We start from the raw sequence: 17,843 nt of genomic DNA on the forward strand, positions 1-17,843 counted from the left end.
CGAAACTATTTTTCTAAGAGAAATTAAATATCCTTTTAGTTTTGTTCCTACAAATCCTCCTATCCAATTAAATGATGATATGTGTCATATTAATAGATTAAAATATCATTAAATGAGCATTAAATGTTACAAATGTCACTATTTAATTGGGTAGGAGGATGTATATGAACAAAAAGTAAGAGGATATTTAATTTCTCTTTTTCTAAAAACTTTGATCCCTTGCTCCAAAATTGTGGTTGTTTCTTTCAAAAAGATTTCCACAAATAAATTGAATGATAAAAAAGTGCATGATCGCCATCATTAAGGTGTGAAGTCGTATGTGTAAATTACTAATGAATATGTATGTATGCATAAGTACCAAATGGTTTCTATCTCAATGATATTCGGTGTTACTCTCATTTTTGAAGTTGAGGGTTCAAATCTCACAGTGGACATAGGTTAAACAATTGAGGTGTAGTTTAGTGTATTTGTCGTATAAAAAAAATATATGCATAAGTAAAGGTTGTTTACATTTGTAGGATTATTCGTATGGTAATTAGAAAGTATTATTTTGGCCTACTCAAACGTAGGTCTACCTCATTAGATCATTCCCTCTCCATTCTATGCTTGTTTCAAGAAATTTCAATGAAGAAGGTGACTATGTTCACCTTTCTTTTTCTCCATTGAAAATGGAGACTATGTACTCATCAAAATTCTCTTTAAGCCTGTTTGACCAAAGATGTTTTTTTTTTGAAACTGCGATTTATAAATGAAGCAGCAAACGAAGCACATACCTACAAGAGACAGAGACAAGCGGAGCAAAAAGAAAACAAAACAAGATCACATAGTTTTAAAATGACAACAAAGTCAATCCGACTAAACAAATCTACCTAAATTGCCCCTAAAGTTCACCAAATATACCTCAATAATGATGTGTTCCGCCCTATTCGAAGTTTGGATTTATTTTTATAACGGTAAGTTAATAAATCCATTTTGTAACAAAAAAGAAAGTAAAATTAAAAAGTATTTGACTAACTTTTTCAGAAAGCTATGTACTTGTAAATTTTTGAAATTTGTTTTTTCAATCTCTCATCCAAATATATTTTTTAAGGTAGTTGCTAAAAAATTCAAACTTGTAAACTTTGTCTCAAACTTAGTAACCTTTATAAATTGTATATATAATAAAACCACATTAATATCAATATAACTAATAACAATTTATATTTTATTATAAAAAGATAGATCAACATTAATCTAACCATCTAATACATATAAGGTAAAATTTCTAACTTTGCCTATTATTTCAAGATTTAAAATATAATTTTGGTTATTTCAGTCCAACCACGGTCATCATCGCCGACGGCTAGCGGTACTGCCGCCGGAAAAGTACAAAACGTCGAGAGAGAGAGAGAGAGAGATGGTAATCATCGCCGACGCGAGCATCGCCTAGATCTTCGCTGCCGGAAAAGAGAAATCGTTTAATGAGACAGATCGATGGATGGTGTATTTTGTGTTGGCGACGCTCTGGTGTGCTCCGGTGGCATCGATCTTCGGCAGTTGATGTGCTCCGGCAGATGAGGCGACGTTGTTGCTCTTTCACAGCAAACTGCAAATGAAAGTGAAAATGTTTTAACGTTTTTAAGGTTTTAATTGGGTAAATGGGCTGGACATTAACTGGTGGGCTAAACTTTTAAAATAAATTAGTTTGTTAAGTGGACATTTCAAGCTATGCGTCGGTTGCTGGAAAAACTCAAATACATATTTATATTTAACTAGATGCGTTCCCCCCGCGTTGCGGGGTTGGAAGCTGTTGCTTTTGTGTGCAACTATAGTTCATTGCCTTAATTGGTAGTCACAGTAAATTATGGTGGTATTCTTTGCAATTCGCCCATTTATGTAAGGATGTAATAAAATAGAACAAAACTTTCCAAATTATGTTCGTGATTGACAATATATAAATAGGTGAAAAAGAGTTTTGATATCAAGTATGAATCCCAAAAGTGTTACATTGGAGAAATAGAATGTATTTATAAAAAAAATTAATGAAAGTAGGATTGTCTGGCCCATTTATTTTTTAGCTAATTCAAAATACTCAATAGATGTCATTTTCAACTTCATCCATTTTTGCTTTTGTTCATCTGCATGCTGCAATGGCTCTTCGTTTTCTTTGTTCTTCAAGGTAAGATTTAAGAAGTGTTTCCAACTTTTCATTTCATGTTCCTTCTGATAAATGATTCAAATGAGTCATACCTTCATGTAAGTGGGACTCTTCATAATAGGGAGTTGCCATTCAGATTCCTATCAGTTAAACCTCTAAGGCTTTCAGGAAAGGATCCATTTATATCTGATAAAGGTTTATGGCCCTTTCTTCCAAAAAAAGTATTCATTAAAAATATAAAATTCAATTACAAAGATAGTACAGTATATTCTAATCTTACCTGCCTACATGACGCGAATCCGCTTTTACAATCTTTTCTTGCGACAATGGAGAAGCACCAAATGACAATTCTACCCCTATACAACTTAAATCATATTTGTTTCGTGGTAGTTTGGCTGCAGAAACAATGCCTCTAGCTGAAGATAAATCTTGTCTTCCTGAACAGATGCTCAATAATCTCTATGAAATTGTATTGTTTCTGCAGCCAAACTACAAAAAAATAAGCATATTTTGTTTGAGATCCATTGGAAAACCTTGTAATGACCGACAATGAGCACAACAATCTCCCTATACGGAGATTTAATGACCAGATTCACATTATTAGAATTATAACAAATTTTCTTACCTTGAAAAGCTTAGGAGCATAATATTTAGATCGGTAATATTCTTCTCTTCTCGGAAGATCACACTTATGTTAGTTCTACTTACGCTAGATAAATAATAATAAAAAAAAAGAAACGTAGCTCCTTGCCCACCCTCGAAATGGCCAAGCCTTTATAATCGGGTATAACCCGGAAGCCGGATTATGCTGGATTCTTGCATATATAAGCTGACCATACCATTATAAATTAATGCCACAACTATTAGATAACGAAATGATGTATATTAAGGCATTAAGGGCCAGAAAAAGTTGGAAAATATTACCTCATTGCGTTTAATCCGGACAGCATAAACTCTGCTACTTGACCTGCACAGTTTTTACATGAAAACATTAGAAAGCAAAAACCCATGATAAAATCTGAGCATACACATTCATATCAGATGACACACACATACAAAGTGGATCAGACATACACACATCCAAAATTTATTATGCATCAATAAGTAAAAAAAAGGATCATAAATCATTTCAACTCCAACTCACCCGATAAACAGGATAATCTGTGCAGTTCTCTCTTCCTCTAAAAACACATATCCTTGTCAAAATTGAAAAACATGGATGTCTCGCCTGAAATATATAAATAAAAAGGGAAAACAAATGTTTATATAAAATTAGAATTCAATTTAATAAAAATTAAAAAGTAATAAAACAAATTTATCTTGCGGCCTTGACATCATTCGAAGGATTGTCCCCAATCATGCAAGCATTGCCAATATTTATTGAGATATCACATGGGCGGATACGACTTTTCAGCATTCCTATCTAAACAACAAAGATAAAAATCATGATTTAATAGTTTACAATACAAACATTCATAACAGAGACATACTTGTGGTTTAACTTTCAAATGCTCCCCACGCCCTTAGAACAACTCGGGCGGCTCAACCTTAAAGTTTCCAACAGGGACAGAGTTGTCATTTCACATTCGCCACTCTTGGTTAAATGTTCAAATACCTTTGTGAAAACTACCACCGAATTCAACATCTTTTCTTCCTAAAAACATTTGTTAATCAATTTTAAGTAAAAGGAAATCGAAAATGGACCATATAGTAAAATACAAAATTTTAGTGTTATTTAACATTTTCTAAAACCTGTAAAAATATTTCATATCATTAGTAATTTATTATACTTTTACCATTTTATATGACCAAAAATGAGAAAAAAAATCAACTTTAGACTAAATCATAAGGCATAAAACGATACACATATGGTTGAAAATATTTTCTTACTATGCCTTGTATATAACTCTGATGCTGTAAAATAGTTGTCTTCTAAGTTTCTGCACGCACATGGTCCTGCAAAACTATAATAATTAGCCTAAAGTTTAAAGAATAAGACCAAGTGGAAGTAGAAAATTGTAGAAAATGTAAATACCTTGATATGTTAAAATGTGAAACATATAGGTTTCATAGTATTCTAACAAACAACATTTAATATTGAAGTGTGACATATATATATATATATATATATATATATATATATATATATATATATATATATAGTAATGTTGTAAAAAGAACATACATGTATCTCCTCGAAGATATCCGCCCATGTGATATTCTTCTCCCGCAGAAAAAAAAAGGTTTGATGTTACTTTTTTTAATGCAAAAGACAAAATATGAAGTCGACTTCTGAGTTTTCTTCAATTGTTGCCTGCCACATTGCACTTCAGATCTGTAAAACTATGTTCCATACGGTGTAAATGTATTATACAACAAAATTGCAAAGGGTGAATTTACATTTTTAGATGATTTTCACAGCAAAATGGCCAAGATGCTCTGTTCATCCTGTTGAACTAATGCTTTAGAGGTCCCGAGTTTGAATTCCAACTCTTCTTGCTACCTCCTTCCTCATGATGCTCTCTTACTTCCCCTGCCTCTAAAGTGTAAAATTCGAAACATTAAAATTGATTAAGAGAGAAGGCGGAAGATTGAAAGTAAATAATATCAAAAAACTTTAGGATTTCCTTCAACAACTTTTCGTCCAGTACCCAGAACCACACAACAGAACCTCTCTGTGAGGTTGGAAATGGATTTTTTTTCAAAAAGCCATGAAACTGCGTTAGTAATAGAGGCGAAGTTTCAGAAGAATTAAGAAATCGCTGACCACGGGGTAAACGAAACTTAGATTGACATCCCCAAATCTTTATGATACAACACAAGTAACGATTTTTTTCCCTTTAAATTCCCCAAAATTTACAGAAAACAGGAAAGAAGACATGGATAAAAGAAGAGAATAATAAAAAAAATCCAAAACTAACCTTCATGAAATTGAAGAAATTGAGGTGTACATGAACTAAAAAGGATTTAGAGTAGTCTTAGGATAGCAAAACCATCGATGGAATAGTTTGGCCTATCCAGAAAGCCGGAAAATGGAACCATAAGATAAAAGATGGAGAAAGGCGGTGGGCGGTGAAGGGGGAAGCCAACTTCAGGAAGCTGTGAAAAAAAGCATGATGAGAAAGCTGCTACATATATTCCAGCCTAATAAAACACACGTTAGAGAACCCGCAATTCAAAAAAAATATACGTGGACGACCAAGTTTGAAGAAACAAAAACAAAAACAAACTGATTCTGTCAATCAAGCTCCTAGAAGACGCAACTTTTCACCCATGCCAAAATTTGTTGAGTTGAACAATAGGGAACTGGCAAGACATAGTTTATACATAACCACAATTCCAGACTTGAATGAAATCCAGACTTGAAAGAAGAGCCAGATTTGAATGAAATTCCAGACTTGAAGGAAGAGCCTCAATCATGCTACAATCATCGACTAATAGATGAAATTCAAGTGATGTTTCATCCTTACATCACACATATACAAGATGTAGAGGGGGATGGAAACTGTGGATTTCGAGCAATATCTGTTTGTCTTGGGTATGGCGAGAATGACTGGCTCTATGTTCGACGTCAACTACTAGACGAGTTACTGAGTTCGTACGATGCATATGCTAGAGTTTTCACTGGTGGAATCAGTGAACTATATACTTCGTTGAATTTCTTAGAATTGCCGGCACCTAAAAGATACTGGTTACTTATGCCTAAAACAGGTATCCTCATTGCCAACAGATTTGGCGTAGTCCTTACTTTTTTAACCAACCAAGGTTCTCTCACTTTCTTTCCTCTTTGGAAAGGTCCGGAAGAATTTTTGTACCATCGCGTTATTACGATTTCACTTGTATATGGTAATCATTATGTGATGGTACAATTAGAAGGAGATTGCCCGCTGCCTACCATTTCAGCTTTCTGGATCCGCCACAAAGCCCCATGTGCAGCTGGATGGAAAATTATGTTCATGTCACGTCTAGAACTTTATAGACAACTGAAACCTTACTATCTTGAAACATCTTTTATAACTATAGATGATTGTTAGAGTGTATTAATTTTCTCTCGATTTATGCAGTTATGTATTTGCATCATATTTTTGTTTTTATGTATTCATTTATATTTAATTATTAAATAATATATAAATATATATACGTTATTAATCTATATTAATTAAAAATAAATAATTAATCATTTATATATATATATATATATTAATTACTCCAGAAAAAATATTAATATTCAAGCATAAAATAAAAAAGAAAATAAAAATAAAAAGAAGATACGTAAATTAAAGAAAAACAAAAAGTTGGATTTACAAACTTCAATATAAAAAGACATTGTTAATTTTTTTTTATTAGGATGTTTTTTTAGTATAGATTGTGTTTCTAACGTGTTTATTTAGCCATTTCCATTTTTTAATTTATTGATTTTTTTAATTTGTTTCATAAAGCAAACCAAACTCCCTCTTAAACTTAAAAAGTAACGAAAAAATGATCTGATTTTTTATTCCCAACATAAATTAACCACGAAGACTAATAACAAAATGACCTAAATGTGATTCCGTTTTAACTCACGTTACAAACAATGACAGCTGTAAAAACAGGAAATTAATTTGCATAAGGAATAATCCCTTCATATAAAAACGGAGCTTCATCTCTAAACTAGGGTTTGGGGCAAACAAGAAAAAAAAACTCAGACACCGAAGAAATGAGGCGGCAGAAGGAAGGGATGTTTCGTAAGGGTGGTTGCCCCCCTCCGCCGCTAATGATTTTCCGTTTTGCTCCCAAAAATTCAACAGCCCTTTTCTTTCGCATAAAAAGTACAACGTCGATGAATCTAAAGATGGATAAATAGATCGATTATTCTCCTTTTACAACAATCGATCACGGGTGCAATTCCCATATGATCTTAAAATCGCATTACCCATCCCTTTTGGGGTGTTTGGCTGTGCGTTTTTAAACAAATCACAGGACTATTCGTGTAATTTACTCTTTATTACATACAAACAGTACTTAAGGTGTTGTTTGTTTTTGCTTATTTAAAAAAGCTTATGCCTTTTTTCATAAAAGTGCTTAATTGGGGCGTTGATGATGTATTCTAAGTGTCTGAGTTAATCGGGCAAAGTTGAGATTTACTGCAACTTGGCGGGGCATTTTCCGGCGGTTTCTGTATTTGATTCATCAGCCGTGATGTATGTATGCAGCCATGGCGGTTTAATCCTCTTTGTTCTGATACGTATATACAGATCTGAGCCTCATTCTTAAATTGACTTTTAGATTCTTGTGTCTATATTTTCTAATTCAAGTAATTCGTAAAGCCTTTATTTTTTTTCTTGTTTTTGGTAATAGATAATTGGTAAATGGTTGTATTTTTTTTTTTAACAACAAAATCATTAAAACGAAACTAGCGTGAGACAAGTTACCAGCTACAACATACAAATAAGGAAACACGAGCAGTTAAACCAATTTAAAGAACTAAACTTTCCTCTATATTTCAACAAATTGAAAGAGATTAACTGAATATCATAGGCTGTCTTCATTGGGGTGATCCTCAAACCTTTGAAAATTAAAAGATTTCTAGTATTTTATATGCTCCATAAAACCGAATATACAAGGGCCTATAGCATTCTCTTATTTTTTTTAATCAACACCAATGTCTTTACGACCCCCAACATGTCTGAAACATTCATAGGAGCATATTTCAATAACATCGACTAGTTACATCGACTATCGACTAGTTACAGAACCAGTTCCAAACCTTTTTTGCAAAACTACACTTAAAGAACAAATGTTCGGCATCTTCTTGTTCAGTACCACAGAGCGGGCATAGATACGATGGGAAAGTCACACCTCTAACAAGAAGATTGTCGGCAACTGAGATCCTATTTAAACATAAACGTTAAACAAAACAATTCACTTTAATGGAGCCCAACCTTCCCAATGAAAAAGGAAGCGTGTTTGAGACCTCTTCCGCAATAGTCATCAAGTTCCGCAAACTTTGAACTGTAAAACCACCCGTCTCGTTACCTTTCCAAATCCACGAATCATTTATGCTTGTCAACACCACACCAACAACTTTGTTATTTAAATTTGATAAAGTTGTTGCCTCCCTTCCTCTCCTTAGATTTCTCGACCACTGCCCATGAATTCCATCTAGACCTTTGTTTTGAATTCTGTTACTGACCATGCAATTTTTCTGCATTTCAATACGATAAAGTTCCGGAAAAACATCTTTCAACACTACACCGTCACACCATTTGTCCTTCCAAAAGTAGGTTCTATTTCCCGCTCCAAGACGCCTTACAAACAAGTCTTCCAAGTTAATTCCCCCAATGTTTCATATCTTCATTTAGCTTGGAAATAACAAACCATACTCCTGGGAGACTAGCTTTGGCTAATGGCTTGCCATCAATACAAGAGACATTTTAATGCAATTCGTCCAAAGACTATTCACTTCAAATTTAAACCTCCACCACCACTTGATTAAAAGAACCAAATTCAATGACCGGAGACTCCCAATACCAAGACCTCCTTTTCTTTTCGGTTTAGTCAAAGTGTTCCATGCTACCCAATTTATCTTCCTTTTATTTTCTTTCTCCCCCCATAAAAACTTTCTTCTAATACTTTCCAAATTGTCAATTACTTTTTTCGGCGCTTTGAAAAGAGAGAAATAAAATAACGGAAGACTACCCAAGACAGATTTAACAAGGGTAAGCCTTCCCCCAAACGAGAGATTATTGGCTTTCCAATTCGATAATTTATTTTTAAATTTATCCACAATTGGTCTCCAGTGCTTGGCAAGTTTCATATTAACTCCTATCGGGAGCCCAAGATAAGTAAAATGGAATTTACCGGGCTCACATGGTTGTAGTTTTCGTTATATTTTTATTGATTAAAGCGTTTGAAATGTTGTGATAATTGAGATAAATAAGTAGATGACTTTTGCAAGTTCATTTTTAATGATTCCATAAACTTGTTGTAATGTTTGAATTTTTTTTGATTTTTGATTAACGAAGCATAATAATTCAAGCCACACAAAACTTCTAAAAGATTATGTCACTAGCCAGATTCTTCATTTCTTCAAATAAAGATAAAAACTAGGTTTTAAAAAATTGTTTGTAACAAATATTTCTCCCGTATATATTCATATAAAAGCTACTTCATCTATCTGTTGCTATTGAGGGAAAACTTGGTTTTGGATAAAAAGTGTATATCTCATATTTTATTGCATGTTATTTTGGAAAGGCATTGTATATATTGTTTTTTTAGATCTTTTGTTTCAATTTTTATTGAAATGTAAAGATGGAGAATTCATGCACTTGATTTGGCAACAGGCTTTTACAAGGGTTGAAATAAATTGTGAAATTTACATATAAATGTATTGCACATTTATGATGGGAAAATGACTTGCTAAGGTGATAAATTTTTCGGTATGTTCACATCTAGGTAACTATCTTTTTTTTGTACATATTAAGGTAACAAACTTGTTGGAAGTGTTCACATATGACCATTATGACATGCTGTAGGAGGTCACATCCTAGATGTGAACACTTTCAACAAGATCATTACCTAGATGTGTACAAAAAAAATAGTTATCTAAATATAAACAAATCGAAAGTAAGAGTAAATTACATGAATGGCCCCTGTGGTTTGGGGGAATTTGTGTTTTTGGTCCCTAACTTATTTTTTTTGTTGGATTAGTGTCTAACTCCATAACTATTTTGGTATGTACTTGACCCGATGGTGCATGGTCCTTTTGGGTTGCCTTCACCAAAGCAACTTGATTGGAGAAATAACTAGAGAGAGATAGGTTATTATGATTTATTAATATGTTATAAGAATAATATATTAAAGGAGAAATCATATTTGTTTAATTAATATTGGTCAATAATTAATTAAGAATTAATTTTGTGATCAAGTGTAATTAATTAAACTAGAGGGATTGAATTGTAATTATGTGATAGTTACAAAATAAGGTAAGGATTATCTTATTAATAGGTTGGACGAATTTAAGGTGATAAGGCCTTAGAATTCGACTATGATAAGGGTTTTCAAGGCTTATCTTATGGTTACTTGGTGGGCAAGAAACTAGATAAGGATAAGGACTAAAACCCTAATCTCTACACCTATATAAAGACCCTCAAGGCTCATGAATTCGTCCATGCCTTCCCAAGAGGTCCTAGAGACGAATTCTTATACCTCTCCTCTCTCTTTATACCTTCTCCATTTGCTCTTGGTGTTTGTAAGCCATTAGAGGAGTGACACTTGTGACTCTAAGCCTTCCAAAGTCAATTCAAGGAGGAATTGGGATTGTTATTGCTACATAACAATCAAGGTAATATCCTAAACCTAATTATATGTTAATATTGATTTCCATATGTTAGAATTAGGGTTTATAGTATTGGATTCAAAGCATGTACAATAGAGAAACCTAGATCCAAGCATTAGGGTTTGTATGAGCACATAGGATGTCTTAGGACCAAAACCCATCAGTGGTATCAGAGCCTAGATTGGTTTCTATTGTATTGATGCTTGATATGTATGAAAAATTCAATTGTATGAACTTGACATATTAGGGTTTATTGCCAATAAACCCTAGGAGGCTAAAGTTTTTTTTCGAGATTAGGGTTTGCAAACCCTAATTTGCAAGAGTTTGAATAAGATCTTCAAATCCTTTCCTTAAACCCTTAAATTTCGAAATCTAGGGTTTGTTTTAATCCCTTGATTTTCGAAATTAGCCTCCTCCCCAAGATAAGATCCTAAATTTTAGGGATTTGGATTATCCCATATCTTGTAATTATCCTCTAATTGTTAAATATGGTAATTATAGATTTTGCATTATCCTATCCTTATTTTCGAAATCTATAGAGATAATTAAGGGATTAGGATATCTTAAATGTATAAATGGTAATTATCCTCATGATTTAGATAATCCCTTATGATTTAATAATTAAATTAATAGTCTAATTCAAGATAATTATTAAATCAGGAGTTTTAATATTTAATTTTTTTAGTTTAAATGTCATAAATTCGAATTTTTTTTTAAAAAAAGAATAAAACTAAATTGTTTTGAAAAGTTTCAAAACTTGCCCTCAAGTTTTGGAATTTAAATTTTGATTAATTGTTTAATTTTGATGTATATTTAAATTCTAAACCCTAATGTTTTGAAATGTTTCAAAACTTGCCCTCAAGTTTTGGAATTTAAAAGTTGATTAAAAGTTTAATTAGGAATGTTAAATTCTAAAACCTTATTATAGTTTTGAAAAAGTTCAAATCACACCCTTATGGTTTTATTAATTAATTAAGGTGTATAATTAAAAGAGGTTTAATAAATCCATAAAGTTTTTGGTTTAAAATTTAATTGAATTAAAAGTATAATTGTTAAATTTGACCACCTAATATTTTAAAAGTGTAAAATACACCCTATACTATATATAACATTAAAACTCTAACACTATATATATGTATGAGTAAAAGTCAGTCTTACCGTTAGTAGGCCTCATTCACGAAGCTAGTCTATAAGGGGTGTTTAAGGAAACTGCCTATAAAATGGCGATTGAATGGGTATCCACTCTTACCCACCGCACTCTTGACTAGTGGAGGGTCGTTAGCCGAACGGGTAGGATGGGACAAAACCTTCCATTATAAGTATAATGAATTACTAAAGTAACTAAATGTTTTCATAAAATTCCCAATCTTAGTTACTTAGGCAAAAGTGAATTGATGCAATTCCATGAAATTATACTTTGTGCCCTTGCGAAGACGTTAGTGGAGCGTGTGTGGTTTACCGGCACACTAAATGGTTCTAAGCAAAGGTAGCAAAGGGTGACTCAATGTTTGTCATAGTTCGGTGGAGCGTGTGTGGTTTACCGGCACATCGAATAGGTGACTGTAACATGTGAGGGCACCATGTAAGTTTGCATGGTTATTCACACCCGCTTTGTAATCCTCGGCATCCCAGTCACAAACAAGAGGGGCATATCGAGATTTAAACCTGCCATTGAAAGTTCAATGAATCTCAAAGGATCTAGGAGTTTTCATAGATTTAAAACTTAAATTTCTTTTTCGAATTTCATGGTGGAAATTAGTGAATCGTCATTCACTTACCTTCAAATATTCTGCAATTAGGGTTACGGCATCCCTCTCCCGAGTTGTAGAATATTGTGTTGGGTCCTAGCCTTAGTATCTCATTTGGGTGATTTACTAAGGACTCAATCTATCAACTAACTTGAATTCGTTTGCTCCCGCTTTGTAGATGTCAAAGTTCGACAACTATGGTCTTCCCGAATCCCGTGGGACAAGCTTTCCACATGAAGATGATATTCCACGATTCGATCGGGGAACAAGAAATCATGCTTCACTTCCTCCACCTCCTCCAATTATTCTCCCTAACCCACAAGTTCGAAGGCTTGAAAAGTTCAAGATCACTCAAGCCCTTTTGGCAAGTAAACATAAAGAAGGAAAGTCGGTGTGTGCACACGTACTAGGGATGAAGTCACATATTGATAGGTTAAGAATGTTAGGATCCGTTGTCTGTGAGGAAATGGTTGTTGATTGGGTTCTTCAGTCACTTCCTAACTCATATAGTGAGTTCGTAAGAGAGTACTATATGATGAACCGCGACGTGACCCTTATAGATCTCACCTATATGCTTATTGCTGATGAATCAGCAATGGTTTGGCGCAATAGAAAAGCAAAGTTGATTGGTGAATCTGCCTTCAAGACCTCTATGGATATAGACAATGGCAACGAAAGACATGATATAATCGAAAAGTTTGATCATAAAAGAAAGGCAATGTCTGAAGTAGTTCCATGTGTTGTTCCAAAAGAGTCGATTTGCTTTTATTGCGAAGAGAAGGGGCATTGGAGACGAAGCTGCCCTATTTACCTAAGAGATCTTAGAGATGGGAGAGTCGAAACGTATGGCTCTAATATAGGTAAAATCCATTAACTAACTCTTTTAAGCTTCTATTCTAGATTCTTAATACATAATGTGATAAGATTACAATTGATGTTTTGTAGGATCGAAGAAAAGAAAGGAAGTTTAAGGGAAGAAGTGAGCAGAATCTAACCATGAAGGAATGGATTTCGATCGCATTTCTCGAAGATTAGATTCTTGAGCTACTACTTAGAGTTAGAATTAGGTATTAGCATAGTTTTTTCAATGAATTGCATTGTAAGGACAAATTTTTCCGCAATAAAATAAATTTTGATTTTATATTATTTATTTATCCTTGCAATGGCGTATATGAAAAATTGGTGTTTGAATGGATTTGGTTCTTATTTATGTTATTTATGGAAAGTCGAGAATTTACCAAATAGGGAGAGTTTCTCATCGCCCAAGTTTCAATTGGACAGAAACTTGGAATCATGCAAGTTGGATGCACGATGAATGAGAAATTTCATATTTGGAAATTAGACTAATTCATTGACAAAGTGTCAAGTGAAGGACTAGGAGATCGAGCACACAAAGTTGCGTGTTGATCAAGTCAACCATAAGAGTAACAATGATATTCGTCATGATTTACTAAAGGTTTAGTAAATGTGATTATACTTATAAAATCTAAGTGTAATTGTGAATTGATTAAAAAGGTTTAAATCAATAGCAAAACGAATAAGAAGAATCAAGTAGACAGAAAGATAAAAGTTTCTCCATTCTAAGAAGAAGGGAGAGTAGCTCTTATGCTTTATGATATGTCTTAATGATTGAGAACCATATCTCAATTGATCCTCTAAGTGAGTCTTAGTACAATTGTATGTTTAAGAAGAGGAATCAAGGATTGAAGAAATGGTTAAATCAAGAAGTCTATCATACTTCATTCCAATAACAAGTCTTAAAATTAAGATTGTGACATTGAGTGAAAAGTATTAAAAAGGTTTGTAACATTCATCAAATGTGGAAAGCTGTGATGTCTTGAATAAGACAAAGACCAACTAGGACCAATTTATGAAGAGTTTTGATAAAAGTTACACTAACTCTTGAATATTTGTTTGTCAAGAAATGTTTTGATAAGAGAATCTTATATGTCAAGGAGTCAGTGGGAGTCTTAATGGTCTTGAAAGGTTTCTAGAACAAATCAAATAAACTTTATCAATCATCACTAGCGCACGAGTTGAGGTTTACAACCTATCGTGTTGACATTATTATGTTTCTATGCCGTTCCAATCAAATTAATTATGCATGTGAGTTCTATGAGTTCTCATTTCAATGCATAAAAGACAAGGACCTTGATCAATGGAAAGTACATTGATAAGAAAAGGTGAGCTGCTTAACTACTTGGAAGACATGGTGGGCAGCTGTGCTACCATAAAGGCAAGAAATCAAGATTAAGAAAGTTCGATCCATATGAGTTTGAATTTGTCGTAAACTTTGGTTTTGACAAATTCACATGGATAGGAACAAATACACCGTTTAAATCTAAGTGTCATAAGATTTCCTCCTTCATGAAAATGATTGTGAGGAAATGCTTTCACTAAGAAAGATTTTAAGAAGATAGTGATTGTAAAATTGCATTCTCGAATTCAATCATGGTTACGGTATCCCTTTCCATAATTTGAACTGTGAGGTTTGGCAATTAGTCTTAATTGTTTAGACACACATATGAACTATCGAAGGCAAAGGTGTATAAGTTCAAGAAGCCTTGATAAAAGATTATCAAAGAACTAAGTATTAGAAACATGAACTTAAGAAATTCAATAAGCATTGTTTTTCTAAAAGTTAAGATGTTTCTGAATACATGTCAAAGCTAGTGGGACCATAAGTGTTATGTTTATAATAATCATCAAGATAGTGGGAGCATAAAAGTTATAATTGTATGATTATTAAGGCAAGTATTGCAAGGTTAGCAATATTAATTATAGAAAACAAGAGTCATACTTTGCAGAGTTGTAAGAGTTGAGAGGTTGTTTTGCTATAATTAAGGGAGAGAATATTATGCTTCATTTCAAATCTAAAGGTTTAGGTTGAGAAATGTTAATAAATTTAGTCAAGGGTACATAGTGTGTTCTTAAAATTTCGATTATGATTACGGCATTCCTCTTCACAATTCGAATTTTGAGAACATAGAAAATAAAACATTATGCGTCGTGTCCCATACGCTTCGGGTATAGGATCGATTGCAAATGCTTTAATGTTTGACCATTCTAAAATTTTCCAAATGCTTAGCGCATTTAGAGGGAAAAAGGACTAGAATTGGTTTTGACTAAAATAATTAAACAACTATCAAAGGACAATCCAAAGTTTGACGAGGATTGGTCGCTTGTGAGTAGTTGGAAGCATGATATTGGATGGACCATATCGACATCATTACGAATAGATAAGATTCTATTAAGAATGATTTGTCATATGGAAAATATGGAAGCATGTCCATATTGGGAATTGAATATTGAAATAACTATGTCTAGATTAGAAACCTTTATGCAAAAGGATGTTCAAAGGAATGTACTTTGAGTGAGAGACATCATATCTAAGGAATTGTCTTGTAACAATGTCTGATAGAGGACTTTGTAATATCATTGGCAATAGTCTTTGTGACTTTGGTGCAGTGAAATCACAAAAGGATCATTGCATAAAATGTTAGAATCTAGCATATTCTACAAGTAGCAAGAATTTGATATTCTTTCACTTATGAAAAGGATTTGGAGTTGTGAAATGAGAATGATTGGAAATGTGTTCAATGTGATCTATTTCACAAAGTAAGAACCATAGGTAAACATTGTGTGCATGCTAGGAGCATGGGACAAGTGTTGTAATTCAAGTAAGAAGTTGATTACCTGAAACGACAAATAATGAGTAATCGGTATGGTGATAAATAAAAGGAGTTTTATTTATACTCAAAGGTTTGAGGCCATATGGGATTAGTATTATTCTTGTGTTTCACATTTGCATGTTTTAACTTCCAGAATAATTGAGTTTATTAAGAATAATCGAATTATTCGAATGGGCCACAGTCGTTCATATGTTGGAAGTAGATATGAATGAAGACTGTCGTGAATTGGTGTGTGGATTGTCTAAAGAGCATTAGACATAAGCAAATGTTTGTTGCAACGTTCATGAGTGCTTATGAATATGAATTTGAGCATTGGATTAAACCCACGCTCACTTGGATCATTCCATGGATTGTGTCACGAGTGATTGGTGAGACGATAACATCTTATATTCTTGAAACCGAGATGCGTGAGTTGTATCTTGCAAATCGGTTGCACATTGATAATATGTAAACGCACTAGTAACTTGGTGTTATAAAACATATTGTTGTGTGTGATTCGGTGAGTAAGTGCAAGCAAGCATTGTATCAAAGTTTATCCGTTCCTTTTATCCAAGGTAGGATAAAAGCGATATCTTTGGGCCCCTCGATGATTTTGTGATGACAAACGCAAATGCTCGGCTGGGCTAGGGCTAATTTGATTTGTTCAATTAGTCAGTCGTCATAAATCGGGAATCGAGATATAGTACAAAGAGAATGATTTGAAATCATATCTCATATGATATCTAGAATGGAGGAATATATGATCCCTTATCTTAAGGACACGCTGTGACGACCTAATTTTCATGACCAAAAATTTTGTTTTAAAAACATTACTTTAGAAAATATTAATAACTAAAAACATTGTCTGATCAAATCATAACACAAAGTGAACCATGTCTAAAAGCCAATTCATACATTCAATCAAAATATCAGAGTACAAATCCCAGTGAAGCTCATAAATGCGGAAACCGGAGAGTGTGTGTGTGTGACATTCTGCTACCGCGCCGACTCCTTTCCCCTAGCTGAGGAGGTACCTGAAACCAAAATTGAAAACTGTAAGCACAAAGCTTAGTGAGTTCCCCCATCGTACCACATACCAAATAATCTCATAACATACATATATCTTCAGGCATATCTGGGTGCCCGACCTTCCCCTTCGGCCCTCTCGACCGGACATTGCCTAGCATTTCTGGGTGCTGGCCTCCCCTTCGGTCCTTTCGACCGGATACTGCCTAGCATATCTGGGTGCTGGCCTCCCCTTCGGCCCTACCGACCGGATACTGCCTAGCATATCTGGGTGCTGGCCTCCCCTTCGGTCCTACCGACCGGATACTTCGGGGACTATCTCCCCTCTACTGTCACTAGCACATAGCATCATAACATACTGGCACACAACATAACGCAGGCAATACCTAGATGAATATCACAGAGACAAACATCTACGAATAACTCCTACTGGTGGGCCGGCATTGTGGCCGTAGACCCACCGCTACTGGAAGGTAACTCACCTCGAAGTAGCTGCTGATCTGATCGGGAACTGACTGCCTACTGCTGCTGCTGCTGCTCCGGAAATCCTCCGGCTGCAATTCCCACAACATACTCAATCAAACACTGCTCACTGACCTTTGGGTAAAATGACCATTTTACCCCTGACCACGCCCTAAGTCAAAGTCAGAGTCAACTTTCAGTTGACCCGACTCGCCGAGTTGGCTTTCCAACTCGCCAAGTCCCTACTCAAACGTCTGCCCTGAATCCCGATCCTACCCGTCGAGTTAGGCGACGACTCGACGGGTTTACCTTCTTAACCAATATTCAAGTCCTTCATCCTACTCGCCGAGTTGTATGAACAACTCGTCGAGTTCATCTTCATCCGATGAACACTTATGCTAACACTCGCCGAGTTGTATGAACAACTCGCCGAGTCTGTTCGTGATCTAAGGAGATTGCCTTGAACTCGCCGAGTCAGGGCA

At 34.3% G+C, this 17,843-nt stretch overlaps 1 long non-coding RNA gene across 3 annotated transcripts; it reads right to left on the minus strand.

The window, feature by feature from the left end:
• Positions 1-1,973: 1,973 nt before the first annotated feature.
• On the minus strand, positions 1,974-4,995 carry LOC145071231 (uncharacterized). 3 transcript variants are annotated; one of them, XR_013690319.1, is made up of 4 exons: positions 4,323-4,995; positions 3,282-4,093; positions 3,062-3,104; positions 1,974-2,966 (listed from the first exon to the last, which is right to left on the minus strand). It is a non-coding gene; the product is annotated as an uncharacterized LOC145071231 (long non-coding RNA). The 3 variants fall into 3 exon arrangements; XR_013690318.1 differs by having other exon boundaries at positions 1,974-3,104; positions 3,282-3,791; positions 4,028-4,093; positions 4,323-4,989; XR_013690317.1 differs by having other exon boundaries at positions 1,974-3,104; positions 4,323-4,994.
• Between the last annotated feature and the right edge of the window lie 12,848 nt (positions 4,996-17,843).

Source organism: Lactuca serriola, chromosome 8 (genome assembly GCF_051521515.1).
Source record: "Lactuca serriola cultivar US96UC23 chromosome 8, Lser_US96UC23_V15, whole genome shotgun sequence".
NCBI classification, from domain to species: domain Eukaryota; kingdom Viridiplantae; phylum Streptophyta; class Magnoliopsida; order Asterales; family Asteraceae; genus Lactuca; species Lactuca serriola.